This window comes from Panthera tigris, chromosome X (assembly GCF_018350195.1).
Source record: "Panthera tigris isolate Pti1 chromosome X, P.tigris_Pti1_mat1.1, whole genome shotgun sequence".
NCBI classification, from domain to species: Eukaryota; Metazoa; Chordata; class Mammalia; order Carnivora; family Felidae; genus Panthera; species Panthera tigris.
In genome coordinates, this window is record NC_056677.1 from 82,703,140 (window position 1) to 82,709,189 (window position 6,050).

At 43.1% G+C, this 6,050-nt stretch overlaps 1 non-coding gene and 1 pseudogene across 1 annotated transcript; one reads left to right on the plus strand and one right to left on the minus strand.

The window, feature by feature from the left end:
- Positions 1–390: 390 nt before the first annotated feature.
- LOC122235660 lies at positions 391–497 on the minus strand. The gene has a single exon (XR_006213686.1). It is a non-coding gene; the product is annotated as a U6 spliceosomal RNA (small nuclear RNA).
- A 3,836-nt stretch (positions 498–4,333) lies between these two features.
- LOC122235279 lies at positions 4,334–5,764 on the plus strand (annotated as a pseudogene).
- Positions 5,765–6,050: the final 286 nt, after the last annotated feature.

A 6,050-nucleotide genomic window follows, 5' to 3' on the forward strand; every position in this document is an offset into this window, starting at 1 on the left:
GTAGGTAATAAACTCTTCTTTCAAGGACATTGGCTCCATGTCTGCCGTCTCACTGTGCCTGATTACAGCACATCTCAGGTATATTTTAAGACATCTAGTTGAGGGTAAAGGCCAGAGTCATGTGCTCCTCTTAGGTCCAGGGTTTGGTATGTGGAGAGGGTCTTTTGGAGCCAGGGGGTTGTTGGAGATTAATGTTCTTGCGATTGATGTAAAGGTAGGAGAGCGGCAGAGAACCCAACATTACCCTTGAATCTTCACACCAACCACTCAGGCTAGATTGCATTATGCTCTTGGAAGTTTCCCAAGGCTTCCTTTATGGCCCAGCATGTGACTTATTCTGCCATGTTTCATGTCAGTTAAGTAAATAAATTGGTTAATAACATTAAAAAAATATATACAGAATGCTTCCCAAATTTGAGTGTCATCCTTGTTCAGGGGCCATGCTAATCTTCTCTGTATCGTTTCAATTTTATTATATGTGCTGCTGAAGCAAGCACTTGTTACTAACATTGTTTAAATCTAATTCATCTAACTGAATTTTTGTTTCCCTGTTTTCGCTATCACTCAGTGAGATGTGTTAAAATTTCCAGTTGTGATAGTGGATTTGTCCATTTTTCCATTTACTTCTGTCAGTTTTAGGTGTTAATATACTGTACCCAATTCCAATGTGTGGGTTTCCCCCCACACATATTCAAGCAAGTCTCCTACACAAGCTGGGTGTCCTATAAGGTAACTCAATTCTGACACCATCTGCCTGGAGATGGCATCAGATTCCACAGGTTAAGGGCTCAGTCCCACAAGACTGCCCTCTACTTTAGATGCTAATCTCGAGTCCAAGTTGTTACCTGTGCTTCTGACACTCTGGCTATAAGTCAGAGATTCCCACAACCCCTTCCTTGGGTTCGATTAATTAGCTAGAGTGGCTTACAGAACTCGGGAAACTTGTTTATTCACTACATCACTGGTTTATTACAAAGGATATTAAAGAATAGGAATCGACAGCCAGATGAAGGGATACATGGGGTGAGGTCCCAAACGCAGAGGCTTCTGTCCCCGTGAGGTTTGGGGCACGACACAGTGGCACATGGAGGCATTCCGGTTTACCAACCTGGAATCTCTGAACCTGGTCCTTTGGGGTGTTTCATGGAGGCTTAATTACATGGTCAGGATTAAATTATTGGCCATCGGTGATTGGACTCAGTCTCCAGCCCCTTGTCTTCCCTAGAGGTCAGGGAAGTAGGACTGAAAGTTCTAACCCTCTAATCTCTTGGTGGGTTCTTCTGGCAACCAACCCCCAACCTTAGGTGTTTTCCAAAAGTCATCTCACTAACATAAAAAAGACAGATTTATCATTTTCAACATAGAATATTCCAAGAATTTTCGGAGCTTTGTAGCAGGAGGGACAAAAAGACCAATTAAGATGGGTATAGTAGCATACCCAGTTAAGATGGGTATACTAGATTTCTGTTGGTTAATGTTTAAGTTGACATTTCCCCTAATTTTCTGTATCAATAAACTTTACATGTGTCTCTTTTAAGGTGCATTTGACGGAATTTTTATCTAGCCCGATGTTTGCCTTTCGATTTGGAATATTTCATCTGCCTACATGTAATGGCATTAACATACATAATTTGGCTTAAACATGTCATCCTAATATTTGCTTTATATTTATTTTTATTACATTTATTTCTGCTCTAATTTCCTTTTCCTTTCCTTTCTTTTGAGATAATCAATAAGGCCTAGGTTTGGTTTTCCTCATACCCCTGTAGGCTTGACAAACACAGAGCTTTGTGAATCTGTGACTTGATGTCTTTGGTCACTTTTTAAACTTCCCAACTATCATTTATTTAAATATATCTTCTGTACTGTTGCCTTTCCTTTTTATCTGGGACCAATTGAACATATGTTGTTATTATTTTCTACGACACCTTCAACTCTTGTCCTTTCTCTTTCAGGATCCTCCATCATTTTGTCTCACCAGGCTTAATGCTGGGTATTTCTTCAGACTAATTGTTTGTTTATAGAATTCTCCATCCAGGTGGGTAACTTGCCTTTGACCCTTGAAACATAGCACCACACAGTCAGGGTAGATTCTGTTATTGCTTTAGAGTTCAGGTTGGAGTAGGGGGGTTATAGACAGTAATTAACTTGTGCCAGGTCACCCAGCCTGGAAATGTCAGAGCAGGAACTAAGATCTCAGAATGGACCGTCTGCCCAACCCTTCTTTGTGTGCTTGTTCTCTCCCGGGCTGAGGATGCTCCCTACCTCTCATCTTCCAGGAAGCAGATCCACAGTGGAGGTTTCCAAACTTTAAGCATGTTGTTGTTATATTTCTTTTTAGATGAAAAAAGTCAACGATATTTCTTCATTACCCATAAAAGTTATCACAGGACTTTTCTCTGTTATTCAGGCCATTGATGTGTTTTCTACCTTGATTTGGTTTTAATTTTGTTGTTTTTATACCGTTCTTCCTGATTTCAGAGTATGTTGATAGACATAATTCCTTTCAAAGAGGACCTAGATACCTGGGTGTTTCCCAAGGAAGTATGAAAGCTGATATAAACATGGCATTTCTGGCATTCATCTTCATGAATCCATGAACAAGAGGGAGAAGCAGCAATGAATGATACTTATGTACAACCCCAAATAAGATAGTGTTAAAAATAAATTCAAGTGAGTAAATTTTAAAGATATTATTGGATTTATTCAACAATCCATGAATTAGGCAGCATGCCGTCTAGCAAATGGAAAGAAGTTCCTAAGAGCTGGTCAAAATGGAAGACCTTTATAGGCAGAAAGCAACAGGACAAGGAAATTACTAACAAATAGTGGATTGTTTCAGACAAGGTGACCTTCCTTTTGGGGGATGGCAGGGGCCTATTAAGCAGATTACCTCACTAGTACTGACCAGGAGATGCCAGACTAACTAGTTAAGATTACATTCCTGAGAGAGGCTGAGACTGCAATTAGGTTAGGTATTAAGTAAATAAGGTGACCTGTATTAGGTGTAATCACCTGAAATTAGGTGACACACGCTTATAGCATTAGTGACTCCATTTGGGGCCTGTTGTCTCTTCTTTAACAATGTTAAGTGATCAGTCATCATGGTTGACCTGTACTAGCCAGTGGAATACATAACCCTGTAGTTAACTATATCTTTTTTTTTCCCTACAACATGACAGAGTGTAGGCATTAATTAATGGTTGAGCAATCTTAATGGTAGTCTTGGTATCCGTGGGGCAAAAGTGTAGAAATCTTTTTTAGAACTCATGGATTTCTTCTTTCTCTCCACTTCCCCACAGCATCCACTAGGCCAACGAACTGTACCATGGGAGGGGCCAGTGGCATTATTAAAGTTTTGTCCATGCTAATGTGGACATATGGAAAGAAAGAATTACTCTATGGAGATAAATGAAGGTGAATGGGCAAGATGGAACCATAAGAGTGGGTTCGAGATCACAGTTCTGGCAAGACGTATGGAATGTGCAGGAGAGACAGGTCAGGGCAGCTGTGATGGTCTTGTGTAGAGGTGCTAGATTATTTTGCTGGGAACAGGTGAGATTTGTAATGTGTCCCTTTCTTTCTTTCTTTCTTTCTTTCTTTCTTTCTTTCTTTCTTTCTTCTTTCTTTCTTTCTTCCTTCTTCTAGGAGTTATCTGCCTCGGTCACCTAAGGGTAGGTTCAGAGAAATGATGTAAAGGGATAAGAGTAGAGGATGGCTAAAAGCAAAGGTGAAAACTGCACCCAAGGTGATGGAGCAACTTTCCACTGGATGTCTCAGTTTGGCTCAAGATGAGTGCGGGAGATGGAGGTCGAGTCTCTGGAGACTTTATCTGAGGGGCAAGCAGGGTCTTCACGAGATAGAATCTCCTGGAAATGTATAAAAGGAAGATCACGTCTAATATCTTAAGTGTTTATTTGGAAGGAGAGGTTTGAATGGAGAGAAAGGGCATTTAATAAATCCCTATTTGGGGGAGCACCTGGGTGGCTAATGTCAGTTGAGTGTCCAACTTTGGCTCAGGTCATGGTTTCACAGTTCACGAGTTCAAACCCTACATCGGGCTTACTGCTGTCAGCACAGAGCCAGCTTTGGATCCTCTGTCCCCCTCTCTCTGCCCCTGCTCCACTTGAGCATGCTTTCTCTCTCTCTAAAAAAATAAATAAAACAATAAAAATAAAGAAATCCATATTTGGTACAAAATATGAAATTATGTCAATGATCCTTTTTTTAGCACTTTCTTTTCAAGCTCAGTAGGTGGTTGGAAAAGTATCTGTTCTCTAGTCTTAATTCCATGTTGCCACTCTTCTCTCCTATCCTCTCTTTTACCCCTTACATGCCCTATGGAAGAAAGTATGACAATACATGGCTACTGATTTCAATCCTGAGCCATTGCAGTGTACCCTTCACCCCTTTTGATGTATAAGAGAATGGTGAAGCCAGAGGAGTGGGCACAGGGAAGGGGGAGAGCTGGTTCTCCAACACTTTTTCTGTTGCTTCTGCCACCTGTAGTTCCACTATGTGAAAACACAGGCCTAGAACTTTGTCCAGGATGCTGACACTGCCTCTGCATTGAAGGGTGTCATCTCAAAGATGTGTAACGAGGAGAACCAGAAGGTTTGTGTCAAGGACATTACCTGTACCTAGTCCTGGGGAAGGAGGACAGGCCAGGGGTTAGCTGTCTTCTTTAGAATGAGAGTTCCTAGTGCTTACCCCACCCCTCCTTTCTGTAGATATCTCTTTGTCAGTCATTCTGCTGTATCCTACTCTGTGTGGTATGAGTTGGAGCCAGAAGAAATGGAACATCTAAAGGTAATGCAGACTCAAGGCCCATTGTGTGTTCACACCCAGACCTACCTCTTCTTCCTCCAGCCCCCGATTTCCCTATCCCCACCAGAGCCTCACAGTGGCTGTCTCCATCTCTTTCTGCAGCTGACCATGAACAAACACTATGATGTCTCCCAGCAAATTCTTGACCTCCAGAGGCTCTGCTTTGACCCAGGTACAGTTGACAGCAGTAATGCTAGGGCAGGGATCTGCCTGGGAGGGATACTTAAAGGATGACAATGTGGGGAGGGGTTGGTACTGACCCTGGAACCCTCTCAGCCTTCCTATTGCCTCTTCTCAGATTGTTGAAGACTTGGTGGGCCATGATATTGATATAATCCTGAATTGAAGAAAATGCATGGCTGCCACCCTGAAGATCATTGAAAAGAGTTCCCCCTGATGTGAGGCCTTATGCCCAGTGATGTTTTTATGGTAGAGGATGGTACGAATGGTGTGGAGGGAAGACTTGTTTCTGAGGCCCTAGATAGTAACTGTGACTCTAACTCCTTCTCACAAAAAGCTGTTGTCCTTGAACTCGAGCAACAACAAACTGTACAGGCTGGATGGCCTGTCTGACATTATACAGATGGTCCCCACAGTCAAGATCCTGAAGCTCTCCAAGAATGAGGTGGGAAGAGGGAGGCAGATCAAAGTTGGGGTTGACGGTGGGTGGTAGTGTATATCAGTGATGACAGGAGGCAGGAGAAGGTACCTGTGTGGAAAAGTGGGGGCTGGAGGTGCAGGGGCCCACATGTCTCTCTTTCCCTGGGACTCGTTTCCAGCTTCCTCCCCATATTTCTCAGCAGACGTCAGCCTGAGAGTTGGACAAAGTGAGGGAGCTGTGGCTAGAAGAGAATCTGTGACACCTTTCCTGGGGACCTCTGCCCCTGGGAGCATGAGCTACCTGACAGTGCCCATCTGCAGGAGGCAGCAGCTATGAGGAGGACCATGTGCCCTGCCTTCTCTACTCTCTCTGTCTTTCACCTGTGCTTAGAGGTCTCCTTTCCTTCCTGTGACCTGCTTACCTGTTTCCCTGGTCTGGGGTCTGTTTCTTACCTTTCTGCACTTAGCTTTCCCTAACATACTGCTATGTTCTGACTGTTTGTGTCCCCCACCTCACTGCATTCATTTGTTGAAATCCTGACACCCAAAGATGACAGTATCAAGAGGTGGTTTTTTGGGAGGTGCTTAGGTCATGAGGGTGCAACCTTCCTGAATGGAATGAG